Consider the following 16,886-nt stretch of genomic DNA (forward strand, 5'->3'; position numbering starts at 1 on the left):
GCAGGCGCGGCGTGCGTTATAGCGCCAGCAGGGGACGGTGTGTGGTGCACTAGGACCGGGGAGAGATCCTTCTCGTCGTGTGCAGTGCAACTACAGAGCGGAGCTGTGTGGAGGGAACCCCCCATCGGATCTGGCCATTATATCCATACATTTCTTTCCCCCCATCTCCTCCACCGCGGCGCTGCTGAGTGGGGATCGCACCGAGCAGTGCGTCTGGGCAGGAGAAGCACCCAGGAGAGGATTAGGAAGCGAGCACGATTTGAGTCACATTTTGGGAGGGGGGTGATCATCTGGCAGCTTCGCCCCCACTCGTTTTTTATATACATTTTTTTTATTGGTTGTAGTAGTATCTTTTTTTCCCTTTTCTACCCATCATCCGCTTTATTTCAAGCGCGCAAAGTCACATCTGCGTAGGAGAGCGCTTGGCGCACTTCTTCCCCAAAGGACAGAGAGATACGATCTCCATCATTCTGTTTGGATTTAAACCGGACGACTGGCTGAATGGGTGACCTCGCTGAAACACACACCATCACTGGCTTGCACCAATTTTATGGAAACGTGTTTTCTCTATTGAGCCGGAGTTGTGATGTCCAAAGCCTTCCCCACTGACTGACAAACGGCGTCGTACCATTTTGGAATCGAGTTGAAGGTAGGCCAGTTTTTCCTCTTTGGTTTTGCCTTCATATCACGGTTTTTCCTCAGCGTTTCATAAAGTTCGTTCGGTCGCTTCTTCGATTATTGCGGCAATTAATTGATCGACTGTGACTCTGGGATTCTGCCGGACAGTTGCGCCAGCAATGCTGGAGAAAAACACGGTTGATATTCATCAGTTTTAAAAAGGCTCTGAGCCAGTCAGACGCTGTAAGGAGAAGTTCAGCACCTGCCAGTGTTGCAGCAAAGAGATGAAGTCGAATGTAGATCATTACGGGCTACAACAAGCAGAAAAGCTGAAGAGAAACAATTAAACTAATCGTGTCGCATTGTGAGAGGGGAAATCATCTGGATTGTGCCCCTATTTTGTTCCATTTGTCTTGCGCTGTGCTTGCTTACGAGCTTGAATGATGGAGCTGCCGGAGAAGCCCTCTGCAGTGCAGTCTCACACACCGGCCCGCCGGGCTCACTGGAGCTCACTGAGGAGAGGATTTAGATAAAGGTGTAAACGAAGCAGCAGCTTTCCCTCAAGCTAGACTACCAGTAAGCCTTATTATATGCACAATCCTGCCTTTATACGGGGGATACAGGCTGCTGGATTCACCGAGGCGCCGTTTTCACAATAAAACAGAGCCAAGTTTTTGAAATGGTTGCGCCAAAAAACAACTCATCCTTTCCTCTCTCTCTTTCTCTCTTTATCCTGCTCTCTCTCTCTTTCTTTTTCTCTGTATGTGTTTGTGTGTCTCACATGCACGCATACACTCTTAGTTGGAAAATGTGTGCGTGTGTGTGTGTGAGAGAGAGAGAGGGAGAGAGAGGGAGAGAGAGAGAGTGCGTCACTGTAGTTGCAGAGTCTAAATTCGAGACACAGACACGAGATGCCAAAACTCGCGCACACGCGGTCATTTTTCAGTCAATCCGTGTCATTACGATCACCTAACCGCACGAGAATGACACTTCTACCAGCGCGCGCTCCAACAGCCACTGGGTTTCTTGCCTTTTCGACCTACTGTACGAGTTTCCCATGGGGACAAACAGCGCGCTCCCATGAGTGGCACAGCGCGAATACCGACGCATGACGCAGGAATCTGAGCGCTGATTGATGATGATCCTATTTGTGGAAGAGCGCCGGATACAGAAACGCACCACCACTTTGGGCAAACGCAAATCTCGGGAATTGCAAACCACAATTATGAACGTTTAGTTTCTTTATTTTTCCGTTAATGTTTGTGTTTGCTCGACCCTGCTTCAAGTGGTTTTGAGGGGAGATGTGTTGTGTGCTATGAAGTTGAACATGTGCTGCAAGTGAACGCATGCTTGTAAAGGTAGGCTCGCTCTCTCTCTCTCTCTCATGCTCTCTCTCTCTCTCACACACAAACACACAAGAGGGACTGTTTAGGCAGCTTGAAACACAATTAAATCCAACCAAGCTGTCTCGCTGGTTTCTCGCTGAGTTGCATTTTGAAAAGACTCCAAGCTCGGGCCTGTGTACCGTAAAGCAGAGCAGGCTTATGGTTTGTCAGGTGACCTATATGTGCCACAGGAGTCCGGTCAGAGGTGAACCGCATCTCTGAGTCACGTTGTTAAACTCTACAAAGTCTTGAAAGAACGATTGTGTCACTCTGGGTTTCCGGTGTGATCTTTACGCGCATGTGGCCTTGCATATAATGAATGGGTGAAGTGACTTATTCTGTCTGATGTTCCAAAGTGCAGCAGCAGATAAAACTGACAGGCCGCTCTCTGCTGCCAGCAGCACCTCGTCATAGGGAAGATGACAGGAACTGTCCGTGGTGCTGAAACAGACAGCTCCTTTGTTCAACTCTGGGATCAGTTTGGAAGTTGCTCTCTGGCTTTGGTTCGATTTGATGCTCCAATATTTCTGTGTCTTCCATTGTACCTTCATGTATATTATGCTAATACACTTCATACATAATACATGCCACCTCCTTTAATTGACATGCTCAGTCCCTTTCACAGCTCATTGTGTGCTCTCTCTCTCTCTCTCTCTTTCCCCACTCTCCCTCTGTTTTGTCCTGCACGACAGTGTTTGCTTTAAATGGCCTCATCATGCGTACTGAGTGGTGTTAAAATCCATTAGCTGATCATCATGGAGTGGTGCTTGGCGCAGCCACGTGAGAGTTGGTTTTGTGAAAAAAGAAACACATAAACACCATGGAGAAGAGCTCCAGCAATGAGACAAACGTGTTTTCTCCGCAGTAGCTGGAGCGCCAGTTAGAGCTGCACATGCTGCTCAGTTATACAGCATTTATATGACGGAAGCTAGCACTCCTGCCATGAATACATCAAAGTGCAATCACATTATGTTTTTCTCTTTTTGTGTTGTGTGTAAAATGTACCAAACGTGTTAAAATACACTTAAATAGGATGTAAAACAAGAGGCTTTAATGCTAGTTTTCTGGGTATTGCTAATGTTGCATTCAGGGACTTTTTTTCCAAGCCACCGAGTTCCTGAAACATTAAAAGGTCAACATATAATTTTCTCTGCATGTGTGTCAGTCAGAAGGAAAATTGAGGCTCTGAACACAGAGTGAACATGCATGTTCTTGCGTACATTTCTTTGTGTATTCCACACGGTTAAATGCACAACTGGCTCTGGTATAATAATGCACAGGGCGCCCACCGTGCCGGCTATTAACACAGTTTGGGAAGCGTTACAGAGCCCAAGTGGAAATCAAAGTAACCCTAGGGGAGCCATGACGTCCTCCACGCGCCTAATAACAGACTGCATTGTGTTTTCTGTGATTACTTCTGCAAAATATCTCATCCAGAGTGTATAAAAGTACCTTTACGTGATAACAGTGCATGATAACCCCAGTTTAACTAAGCCACTCAGTGCTCAGTGGGACCCCAGTGAGCCAATTTGTTTGTGTTAATGGTCATCTAGCAGCAAGGAAGAGCTGCCTGAGAGTCGTCCTCGACTGCTACTGTGCTGCTGATGAATGATGTGTGTGTTTTCCTCCCAACATTGATTGAATTAGGCCACCCCGCAGACCCATTGCTTTCCCAAGGAGCTCTCGAAGGCGATCCTGCGGTGAAGTGTATCAATAAGCGGGTGGATGGAGTGTAAGTGGTGGTGTTGCCGCGGGCAGACAGCCGGTGATGAGGAAGGGGGGGAAACACGCTTAGGGAGAGTGCTGCTGATCACACAGCAGATTGGGAGCCCTCGGTGCTGGCGTCTGTCGGTCCCTGCCGTGGAGGGAGAGGGGGCGGAGCCACAGAGGGCTGACCCAGAACCGCACACTGGGCCTGTGCACAAGTCAGTTGGCTGTTATTAAGCCCTTTCTTTTCAGTTATTTGGCCATTTAAGCCGAGCTGTGATCAGGTGATGAGCGTGGCTGCCTGAGAACAAAGCATACAGCAACGAGCCGTTTTGATGGCTTTGTTTTGAAGGCTGCTTGCTTTGACGTGAACCCCCATGAGGCCACTGGCAGCTGAGCTCCCACTGTGGCAGATTGATATTTGTAATTTAAGGGAAGCTGTCACACAGCATCCTCCAGATGGAGAGTGCCGCGGAGGCACGCAGTCGATTAAACACGGTTTGTTTAGAAATAATCATTTTGATGTGGGAGCTGAGGATTCATCTGAGGCGAATTGGCTCAAGGGTTCAAAATGTTCAATTATGCACAGACGCGTGCGAGCGCACAATAAAAACACGTAGATCACGTGACAGAGCGTGTCCGTCACGTGATGAAGCCCCTCGGATCGCAGCAGAGAGGACAGGTCAGTGATTTGTTGCAGAGAACGTGGAGGATAGGTTGCGGTTGAGAGCTAATTCATTAATTCAGCCACCGTGCACGCGCACACTCTCCCGCGTGCTCATTAGTTTAATCACTGAACTATTGGAATTGATATTTGGAGGAGGGTCATGTTTTAAAAGACCATCTCCTCCTTGTCACATTGATTGACAATAAAGGAACAATAAACAGCGCAGGGAGAATACTGCTTGATTAACTGCCCTTCAGAATAACCAAACATGTGCAATAAATCAGGTTTCCATCTCACAAATTAGGACGCTGGCATTTATACGCCAGTCTCAAGACCTTCAAGCTCCAACTCTTGAGGCGTTTGAGCTTATAGATCCAAATGAGAGTCGAGCCCGGCGATGATGCAGAGGTTAAGAGCGGCTAATATGAATCAGATTCTCTCCCGCTGTCTTGAAATGAGCGGGATGATCTGAGGTGGGGGGGTTTTTGATGAAGTGAGAAAAACAAAACAATATTTCAGCGCTTGTCAAACAACTGTCGGGTGTGAAGTGTCGGAAATCTGTTTGCAGGATGTCTGTTTTTCAAAATTGTCTCATAAATCTCGAGCTGTAAATTTCACAAAGTGTTTGGCAGTTTGGGGGAATCGCTGCACTTTCAGCTCCTCATCCTCCTTTTTAGAATGTTTATGTGCTCTTGTTAGCAAGCTAGTTAAAAGCAAATGAATAGCACACAGATGAGGAATCAGTTGGATTCAAATGGAACGGCCTCAAGTGCTAAAAACCTTCTTTACTTCCTGTTTTTGGAGTGACAAAAAGAGGCAAGAAAAGCACAGGCGGACTAAGTTCTTTATTCAAGTATAAAAGACTTTTCTTTGGCGAATCATGCTTTTATTTTGTAGCGTGGAAGCGAATGTCCCGTGGCCCAGAACCACACCAAAGCCTGATGGTTGGGTTTAACACATGTCCCTCACAGCGGGAAAGTCTCATGAGGCAGGAGACGGCGTACAAAGTGAGCTGCGGAAGTCCGAAGCAGCGTTGTCACTCTGTTCTGCTTTCAGGTAAATCAGTTCCCCCTTCTGTACGTTTTAGTTTCAAAGCAATTTAGAGCGGAAGTCACAGCATGCACCTTCACCTGGAGCTGAAAGTCGGCCATTTTTTTAGTATGCAGCCACGTTGTTCCTGAATGGTCTCGATAGCCATCTTCTTGTTTATGCCTTCGAAATCATCGTCTTTATTCATGCTGTATATGAGGGAGCTGCTCCTTAAAGTACCTGGATGCTACATCCTGACTCCTGTATTCTTTTGGATGGAGATTGGTTGGCTGCTGAACTGTGTTCACGCACACACACACAGGGAGAGCAGTACTATTTTTTGGTCATACACGACAGAGTCCCTTCTTGGCCCTCAAAGTCAGAAGCTCTCTTCATCTCTTCATCTCTGACGTCTTTTTTATCGCCGTCTTGTAAATGAAACTTCTTCCTCAACCTCGGATGCTTTTAATCATCCTGTTATGTGTCACTCTTCTGGTTTGGCAACAGTCGTATGATATATACGTCATCAATCCGCCCACTCGCTTGTGGTTCACCTGCTGCGTTCACACATCGGCTCACCCAGTTTACCAGGAGGTTTGCAGGAAGAAGTCAGGTTGAGAAATTCGGCCGTTTGTGTTAAAGCATGCTGCCCATCTGGACAATGCTGGGACATCAGGAGTGCAGTGCAAAAGAGGCTACAGATAGCGTGTAGGCTAACTCTAAAGTATCAGAAAGGTGGATTTAAAACACCTTGAAACAGTCAATGAAAGAGCACAGTGTAGGTGAAGACATTAATGCAGGGAACGGGGGATCCTTGAACTCACCTCCACTGACATCTCCCCGCTGATAACCTCTCTGACACATGTCGTTCTCTCAGCGCACGGCAAAGTTATCTCTGCGCCGATACCTGTCTCGCTTTCTCTTTCATGCTCCAAACTTCTGTCTTCCTGTCTGAAGTTTGTACCCTGAGCGCTTCAGGTACAAACTTCACTCCTCTCTCTTTAACCGTACTTTGAAGGCTGTTGATGTCGTAAACAAAGTCAGGCCTGTCACTTTCAAAATCTTGGCCTTTTAGCTCAGCTGTTTGAAAGACGCAGCCGTCAGCAGTTACAACATTGATACTAAAGTGGTGTTGATTCTTTTTAGCTGGGGTTTTTAGCTTGCTTACCAGCTGTAACTATTTCATGTGTAGACATTTATGCAGTGCTTTCATGCAAAAAGGCCGGTGAGTCTAAATCAATGAGGAAAAAGGGCGGACGGGGAATAGAAAGAGAGGAAAGCGGATTGAGGTTAAGGAAAGGTGAATGAACTAAATTGAAGCACATTGAAAGAAGGTATGCAAACTTGTTTTTCACTTACAGTCGCACAAGCTGAGCTCTTGTTTGCTCCTCCGGCTTGAAGCACTCTGTCCTCAACAACAAGAGAGAACTAGAGAGAGAGACTTTGAAGGACGATTACACAAGGAAACGTTCAATGGTCCTCTACTGTAACTATAAGTTTAGTCGAATACATTGCATCTAAACACGACTGTCCTTCAAAGAGATGTAAACACATCAGGTGTTTCAACAAATGGGATATGTTTCAAGTAATGACGCTCTCTAGTGGTTGGAGTTGTTAGGAATGACGTCTGTCTGGAGCAGAACAGGAAGTAGCATGACAATAACCATGACTGTATTTAGTACTAATTGTAACCATTACATCTGAGGTTATCCCAACCAATATGTGTCTGTGCCTAAACCCAACAAAATCTCTAGGCCAGTGTTGTGACCAAGTCATCTTTGCTCAACTCTCAAGCAAGTCTCGAGTCATTTTTTGTTGGGCAAGTCAAGTCAAGTCACAGGTTATGTCAAGTCGAGTCGAGTCCTTAGTTAAGGCAAGTCGAGTCACTTTTTTCCACCCAAGATGCAGCACTCTTACCTGTAGTATCCAGTCTTTATAAAGAGAAAAGACAAGGTATTAGTAGCCCGTCTAACCAATTTATATAACCTGTTCAAAAAGTATGACAGTGAATTGTATCTGTATTATCTTGGCACAGACGCAGCCATGATGATGGTCTGGTCTGAGACCGTATTGAGTAGTAACGAGCACGACTGATGAGGCTTCTCTTTGGGGGCTTTGATGTTGCGTGTTGCCATAGCGAGGAGTTTGACTGACAACCAGTCATCCAGTCATGAGTCGTCCAATCATGATTCCCAGTTTGCGCTGCGTACATACTTGATAGTTAGACAGAAACTTGACAACATTGAATTTTATCATTTTATATTTAACAGCTAACATTCAAACTTATCAACACACGCAAGTCATCCGAGTCATCCTGCCTCAAGTCGAGTCGAATCTCAAGTCATTTATTTTCTATCTCTCTCGATCAGCACCTATGAACTCCACCGTGAACATACGATTTTTCTCCAAGGTTAGAAGAGTATTGGTTATTTTTCATCAAAGATTTCTTTATGTTTGTCATCACTGGTTTGATATAGAGAGAGTCGCGCTGTTTTGGCATTAGAAGTAGTTCTGTGCACCAGTCAGGACTTATCGATTTAGAGTCAAACTGCAATGACGATCACTGGGTAGGAATTAGAGAGGAATACTTCAGATCCAAAGCAGGTGTTTTAAAACAGTAGGGGACCATCTTGTGACAAGTGAAAGCTGCTGTCTGTCACATGACGCAAGGGAAGGTATGGGTGGATGGATCTTTCAGGGCATTAACAGGCATCAACACTCTTCCCTTTTTATACCCCGACAGAAGTTAAACTAGCCATGACTGTGATCTCCCCCGTCTAGTTCGTTCTAGTTGCCCAAACGAACCAAGCCTTTGTAACAGAGGTAGACACTGAGGAGAAAAAGCTCATAACAACAGTAATTTGTTGTTTTTCTGAAGAGAATGACCTTCAGTGTTGTTGTTCTGATGTGGACACCAAATCAGACGACGATTACAAGCGTCATTTTGAAAAGAAAATGTCAAATAACTTGTTTTTTCATTAAGTCTGGAGAACAAGTTTCATGTCCTCTCAGCTGCAGATGTAATTGAACATGACTACTGAAGACAAAAACCGTCTGGACAATGTTTTATTATTTCCCACATGTGTGTTACGGGAACCCACTTGAATAGATCTGACTCTATTCTCATTAGGTTTTCCTCTCTGTGCTCACATGCTTCCATCAGCTTTGTCATAACACAGGCCGGGTGGACAACACCAGCTGTAATGGATTCATTCTCTCAGCTGTCACTTTGCATTGGTTCTGGGAATATCTTGCCAATGTCCCATGGGGCCAATGTGTAAGAGAGGAGATATAGCACAACCAAATGTGCACATGCTACGCACAGAGAGAAAGGAGTTCTTTCTTTAAACACACAAGATTAGTCTTGGCAAATTGCCATGTCTTACAGGATGAAATTGCATTTGAAGGTGTAATTCAATCGTCTTTTTTTGTGTGGAATTGGCGTGGAAAGCGAATCACCAATGCAGCCTTCCTTGGAGACGGAGATGTTTAAAATCTCCTGGCGGTTGTCAGAATTTCAAGATCAGATTTGCTCACAACAGTGAAATTGTAAGCCGTGATCTCTCAGTGGACTGGACCACAGAAAAAGGAGAGTCAGAAGAGGGACTTTAGCTCAATTTTCTGTTTCTCGGCTTGTCAACTTGTCTCTGAAATCCACTCGGATGGCCTCAGCTCTAAGCTATGAAGAAGGAAAGACAAAAAATTGAGACAAGGTCATGCGAGAATTGGCGAGGGAGAAAAAGAGAAGCAGTGAGAGGCGAAACGAGAGAGAATGAGAGGTGTTTCTACTGTTTCCTAAAGCTAGAACACTGTGCGCTGTTATTTTGTCAGCTGCAGTGGTCTGTGTTATGGTGCAATGAGTCCCCGGGGGGGAGGGACTGCCATAAATATTGCACTGTGTGGAACAGCCGGCTCTGATGTAGGCCCACATTGTGTACAGGATGCTGGCTATTAGTGCCATTGGTCAGTAATGAGCGCGTACAGAGTCCCCGCCAAGTGTTTAAAGCCTTTAAAAACTCGTCCAATCATGTTCACAAGGACGCACATGCACAGGAAGACGAGACGTCCTCCATGAGCCAGAACTGGAAATTCTTGGATGTGGAGAACTCATAATTAACAAGTTGTTCTGATGCTGCCCTACGATACTGGTATCAATTTGGGAATCGCTACCACTATCTACAAGTTTGACAGTCGATATAGGTATCAACAAGTATGCCAGTCAATGCCTCGGACACTGCCCAACATGGGTATTGATATCAGTATCGGAGAGCATGCCAGTCTATACTGATATCAGCCAGTATACCAGTAGATATCGGTATCGTCAAGTATGCCAATCGATACCTCTGATAGTGCCTTAAATAGGTATGGATATCGTCGAGTATGCCAATCGATACCTCTTATAGTGCCTTAAATAGGTATGGATATCGGCGAGTATGCCAATCGATACGCTTATAGTGCCTTAAATAGGTATGGATATCAGTGAGTATGCCAATCGATACCTGTGATAGTGCCTTAAATAGGTATGGCTATCAGTATCAGCAAGTATGCCAATTGACACATCTGATACTGCCTAACGTGAATATTGATATGGGTATTGGGGAGTATGCCAGTCGATATGGGTATTGGCGAGTATGCCAGTGGATAACGGTGTCAGCTAGTATGCCAGTCAATGCCTCGGATACTGCCAACAATAGGCATCACTTTGGCTTTCACCAAGTACGAGCCCATCTGATAAAAAAACTAATTAGTCCCCAAAAATCAACTAATTTCAGGTCAATCATTTGTGACAATAACATGCAACAACAATCCAGTGCTAGCAGAGTGTGTTAGGTTATTCAAAGATAGCAAAATGTCAGCAATCGTTTGTTTACCATCAATATGGTGCTTTTTTATTTCATTAGTATTGAAGGAGTACTTGGTATCGGTCAATACTCAAGTCGTGGTATTGGGAAGGAATAAATGGTATCGAACGTACACATGATGGTGGATCATTACAAAATGATCACTTAGTGATGGAGCTGTGACATTGTAGTGCGTTTGTCGAAGGTCAGTGACATCTATGTGTCTGTTCACCCTGCATATGCTAGAATGTGTGTTAGTGTGTGTGTGTGTGTGTGTGTGCACGCCTGTGCACACTGATCTGACACACAGGCCCAGTCAGTCCTGTTCTTGGCTCCAGCAGGGATCTGGCACGTCTCCTAGGCTTGCAGCCCCGGCCATTCCTCCCCCCGCTCTCCCTCTCTGTCTCCCGCTGCCTCTCCTCCTCTTCCTCCTTTTTTTTTTTTCTCCATCCATCCACACACCAGTGCAGATCAGCCTGCCCAGTCTTACAGAATGTCAGGGGGGGGAAAAAAAGGAAAAGAGAAGCAGACTGGACTTTCACCCAGGCTCTCCCGGTTTTCTGCTCATTTTTGGCTCTGCTGTAGCTCTGCTTTGCTTTCATATGACAGTAATATGGCAGTGTTATGTATCTAATTATAATACGCCACAAGAGAAGCTGAACACATGGCCTGAGAAGAGCTCAGGCTATTCACGGGCTAGGGTAGCGATTGACAAAGCCCTCTCCATATTCCATGGATGGAACCCTGGATAACCTCACAGCAGGGACACACACACACACGCACACATACGCACACACACAGACACACAGACTGTCTTGCAGATCTGATTCTATTCACCTAAGTCCTGTAATAAGATTCCATCTGATATAACTGGACTGCTCCCCGCAGGGCCTTCCCCCCACAGCAGCTGCACTGTTGTAGAATGAATACAGCGCTGGTCAGAGAACAATCAATGATACTGAGTCTGTTTGTGTGTGTGCGTGTATGTGCGTGTGTGTGTATCAAGGAATTTAGAGCAACATTTTTGAATCACCATCCAAAGTGAATAATAAGTATTCAGGTTTAAAAGCCAGTCTGATTGTCTGTCAATGTAAAAGAATGTATGTAGCATTAGCAGCCCATTATGTGTCAATTCACTTGTGTCAGTAAGTCTATGTACTCTATAACATCGGGAGCGATAGAACCAATAAGTAAGACATGGTGAGACTGATGAAACACAAATAAGACAGAAGGCCTTATAAACAGTAGCTATATGCGTGCATAGCTTTAGCTACGTTAGCCATTGTTAGAAATACGATATGATAATAAACAGTTAATACAGCTTTCAATTACTGTTGATGCACGGAGATAGGAGGGCGGGGTTGGAGAGGTCGGAAATCCAACCTCAGGGGGCGTCCCAGTTGAAATTTCCGACTAGGAACTCAGAACTCCGAACTTCCGAGTACAAATGGAATGCAACATAAGTCCCAAAAAGCAGAACATTTATTAAATTGTAAATGGACCGCGCTTATATAGCGCTTTTCTATTTTTCCGACCACTCAAAGTGCTTTTACACTCCATGTCACATTCACGCACTCAGTCACACACTAATGGCAAAGGCTTCCATGCAAAGCATCCCTCTCCAATCAGGAACTTATTACAGGAGGAAGAAGGATGTTTTTTTCTTTAGTGGAGACTAAAGTTAAAATCAGGGCAGAATCAAAACAAGGGAATTGACTTAGGAGCAATAAACTGCTTAAATATATAACAGCATTCCTACTTCTGTAGATATAGCTGTGTAACGTCCATACAGGCCTCTGTGGACAATGCTAATAATATACCATATATATTGGCCTTAATCCAGCTGTTGCCTTATTATAATGAACACCGAACATTAGGGAAAGTTAATAACTCTTCCACCTACTTTACTTCTCTTGATCAACTGAATCTGTTAGCTTTGGGCTAAAAGAAAGGCTACCAAGTTTCCTAATTATCGGATCACAGTTTTTTAATCTTCCATTGCCACAAAAAGGGACTTCATTACTTTGCATCTGGTAAAAGTTGTGTCTTCATTGGGCGCTGGTTTAGCTCAGTTGGTAGAGCAGGCGGCCCATGTACAGAGGCTACAGTCCTCGACGCACTGATCGCACGCTCGACTCCTGTGTCTGCCGGTCTTTTGGTGTCATTCCCCACTCTCTCCTCCCCACGCTACCTGTCTCTCTTCAGCTGTCCTATAAATAAAGGCTTAAAAAGCCCCCACCCCCAAAAAGTTGTGCTGCGAAAAAGAAAGTAGCAAGAAGTTTAAAAAAAAGTTGTCTTTTTTTCACTTGATTCCAACACATTGCTGTTGGAATTGTCCAAAATCATGTCAGTCCAACATACAAATAACACAATCTGCCACTTGGCTGCATGTTTGGGCCTGGAAATCTCCAAAGCAAAGACAGAATAAATCTATATGTCTGCATTGTCTATTGTAGTTGAGTTCTATATTGTACTGTGTCCTCAGGGGGGCCTTAATTGGAGACTGAGTTTTAGTCCCATTGTGGCACACGGTGGAGTGAACAGGAGGGTCGGTAGGAGGAGCTGAAGGTCACACATTCTGACTTAAGGACTGTAGTTCAAACACAGCGGAGCTGAAGTGAGACAGGTGGTGTAAATAAGAGCAACAGATAAGCACATGATAAATAAAACATCCTCTGAGTCCCCATGCTCCCTCCATCCATCCATGCATCCATCCGTTCCCTCGTCCCCAGCGAGTGTGCGATACCATTCGTTCAATAAGACCTCGTCTGTCTAATAAGGCTTTCATACCCCTTCCATTGCTCTCTTTGTGTGTGTGTGTGTGTGTGTGTGTGTGTGTGTGTTTGGGACTTTGGGTTGGCTGTAGCTATTGTTCTGCAACACCCACAAGTTACTCTCATTGGTCCAGTTGCCGATGAAGCCTATATATCTCCCTCTGCCAAAGCCGGCAGCATCCTGGGCGCTCTGTAGGCAGCGGAGTAGGAGAGAAGATTTTTTTCCACCGAGTCTGTGACGGGTTCTCTCTTACTTTGGTAAGTTGCCATGCTTTGTGTTGGTGGTGAATGCGTTAGTTTCTTCTCCTGGCTTGAACAGAATGAGCTATTGTTGGGTTTTTTGGTCCAGCAGAAGTTGAAAGAGAGATGATATCTTAACAGATCATTTTAAAATTGGAGGTTTTGTAGAATCACTCCAAAGAGCCCAGAGCATTAAGATATTTTTGATAGTATTTCTGTGGTACTCCTCGGCTCGTTTTATCCACGGCAGTGAAGTTTTATGAAGTTGGTAGAAGTATTTTCCACACACTGTTTCATATCCATATGCAGAAACATTGTAAGAGCTGAGCTGGGACAAGGTATGGTTTCAAACTTCTGCTTCCTGGTTCATGATTTCAGTGTCTTATCTCCAACTAATTGTAAACATTGAGGCGACATGCATCCAAAGCAAGATGCTGTAGTCTAGAGAGTTAAAACAGGAGGGAAAAACTAATTTAAAAGTAATAAGACAGGCATGTTTTTCAAAATAGCAGTCTGTATCTTTACAACAGAATGAGGTCAATCTTGGATCCCATTAGTCTGATGATGATCTAGCCTCTGGGGACAACTGTGAACATGCCCAGGCATGTGTAGCCAACAGTTAGCGATAAACGACTTCCAGTCAACACTTCCTTTTCCAAATGCTGCATTTTCTATAGAAAATAAACTGGGTTTTTTTGTGATGTACTTGTAATTAATGGGTCTTACCTCTGTTGAAATTCTGTTCCGCCTGCTTTTGCTGGTTTTCCTTCATGCGCCGCAGCCTGCTGATATGTGATTGGTCAATATTGCTCGGACTACAAGCAAACGAAAACCAGAACACTTGCCACCCCGGAATCAGTGATATAATAAGGCTGCGGGTCACATTGGTCACAACTGATCTGTGCACAATAGGCTCAACGAATCCTTAATAACCACTTTATGTGATGTGTAATATATACAGATATGACACCATGCTCATGTGTTGGTGGAATCTGGTGGAACCCAAATGGATTTACAAGGGGCTTCCATAATCAGGAGGACTACAACAACTAAATAAGCTAATCTACCACCCTACATGATATAAAATAACATGATAAAAGGTATTTATACTGCACATCTCATACCAAACTGGTAACCCAAAGTGTGGCACAAAGTACGCAGGAAAGGCAGTGTAAACCACAGGAAAGCAGTCTACGGTGATATACAACAGACAGGGCAAACAGGAGATGAACAAATCGATTGATATTTAATCAAAAGTATTGAACTGATAATTCAACATGTGGCTGTTTTCCTCTTGTGGCATCTTCCTTATCTTCCGTAACCTCTCAACCCCCGCCTCTTACTTTCCTCTCCATTTCTCCCAGTCCTCTCTCTTCCCAGCCTGTCCCCAGTCAAGCAGAGAATCGATTTTTAAACAGGCGAGACTCTGGGGACCGAGCAGGCGACCATTATTGGCCTCATTTAGGCTCCATCGCCACCACGATGGCTCCTCTAGACAATAGGATAGACTCTGTCATAGATACCAAAGCGTAAATGCACATTCCGGCTGAAAAGTGCTCAGGCCAGCATTTCCTGTCTTCAGGGAGCGGCGTTTTAAGAAACCGCTGTCGGTTTGAGAGGATGGACCGCAGTGCTCCTCCGCACAGCGCTAATACAGGCACATCCAGCACATTTCACAGCCTCAGGCGAGATAGGAGAGGAAAATAGGGAATATAAGGACTTTTTTCTATGCTATTTAGTGCGTGCTACCTTTCCCTTTTCCATCACAGGCGCAGTTTTTGTTCAGCCTGCAACATAAGGCAGTGTGCTAGCACTGTAAACAGCTTCTGCTGATTCCCCATCAGGGGATTGTGCTCCTCTATAGCAGGTATACGTCTGTCAGGCAACTCAAGCGTGCAAAGCCAATCACAGCCCTCGTTCCTCTTTCTAGGATTGGGAGGTTTCAGGAAAGCTTGTGCTGTAGTTTATCCGAGACAGAAGAGCATCTTTTTTTGTGATCAAATAATCTGATGAAGGTGAAAGAGCCACTTCATGATTGCATTACAGGCTCCCAATGAGCAGATCCCCCCACCTCCCGGGGTCCTGTTTGTTTCTCAATATGTGCACTTGAAGAAAGAATAACTGTAATCTATTGCACTGATGTTATCCTTGAACAAATCCTGGAGTCTTTTAGATAGCAAGTGTGCGCTTGCATGAGAGGGAACACAATGTGATGCACCAGAAATCAGGCAGTTAGGAGCCCCGAGGTGCAGGAGGGAGACACGCACCCGGAGTCTCACAGAGCAGGGAGGCGGCGCACATGGCGGCATGCGTGGTAAGTCCTTGCGAGACAAAAGCTGTTACAAACTTAGGAAACTATATTGGCATTGCACTGAACACTTGGATGCCCTCTAATAGCAGCTGTCAATATCAGACTGCAATTTGGCAAATAAAGGGCATTATGCTGAACACTTGGTGGAATAAGAATCTATTCAAACTGATCAATAAGCATTTGGTGGTATTTTTTTATTTACTTTAGTAGATGAGGGGAAACACTTTAGCAGATCTATGAGAATACCCGGCTGTGCTGCTCGGCTGAATGATTCACAGCAGCTTATTTTATGGTAATGACCGACCTCAGTCCTCCCACATACATGTAGTGGGAGGTTGTTTCAGGCCGCTGTGGACTACAACAGGAAAGAGAAGGGAAGAGGAATGGAATATATTACATCTTTTATCATTATGATTAGATATGGTGCACTTTTACTACTTCTAATAGCACTGGAGATGATAATGAGACATTGTCTTTACAAGGTACGACTCATTCACGTAATGGTGCTTTCTGTAATGACCGTTTTACCGTAATAGACGTGCCAAGGCAACTTCATTTGAATTGTGTTCCACATTAATCCATTATTCGGCCTCCTTGAGACTTTACTCTGAAATGCAGGAGACAGAAAAAGGTTTCTAAGTGGTTTATGTGCTGATTTAGTATGATCACACGAGACAGAGTGCTGTTGGACAAAATATCACAACGGCAGTGATTCTGCGATCGCCAAGGATGATCAGTACGTCTCTTTGCTTTGGTTGCCTTTGAGGTATCCGCTAAATCAGTCTGCACAAAGAGCGTTTGCTGTAACATTAATGGTACTAAAAACACCTGAGTTTGATTCCCCAGTTGCTGTTATACTCTATATTGGCACTCACGGAATACCTCTTGTCCAATCAGATTACTTTGTAGTCTGTTAAAGGCAAAAGGTTACGCATGTTTCCTGTCTTGGTGTTCTGTATAAACGTCATTCCACTTTTTAAACCAGCAGCAGAGCTCGTTACAAATCCAAACCTGTGTAGATGGGTGATCCTGCGGGACAAGACAGCACCGTGTCATCAAATCGCTGATGTTGTCATAAATCTTACACTAAGGCAGCAATATGCCAGGTTTTTGTTTTGGTTCAGCAACAAAGCAAAGCGGGCGTCATGTTTTTCAGGTGATTTCAGTAGAAAAAGAGCTACTTCTGTCCTATTACAATGCTTTACTGTTTACACAGTTAAAAAGCCTAAAAAGTATTGATATACTGCTCTGTTCATTATCACATCAAGCAGTCCATCTGCTCATTCATGCTGTACACATGCCCTTTATTGTAAT

At 44.7% G+C, this 16,886-nt stretch overlaps 1 protein-coding gene across 2 annotated transcripts in view; it reads left to right on the top strand.

Moving 5' to 3' along the window:
- The first annotated feature begins 534 nt into the window (after positions 1–534).
- Positions 535–16,886, top strand: part of il1rapl1a (interleukin 1 receptor accessory protein-like 1a) — a 195,341-nt gene continuing 178,989 nt past the window's right edge. For both annotated transcript variants that reach the window (XM_069663292.1, XM_069663293.1), the window contains exon 1: positions 535–649. The gene's annotated coding sequence lies outside the window, so the exon portion shown is untranslated. The remainder of the gene's footprint in view (positions 650–16,886) is intronic.

Source organism: Semicossyphus pulcher, unplaced genomic scaffold, assembly GCF_022749685.1.
Source record: "Semicossyphus pulcher isolate SPU_LCO1_2020_fin unplaced genomic scaffold, fSemPul1.0.p SCAF_15, whole genome shotgun sequence".
In the NCBI taxonomy this organism is placed as follows: domain Eukaryota; kingdom Metazoa; phylum Chordata; class Actinopteri; order Labriformes; family Labridae; genus Semicossyphus; species Semicossyphus pulcher.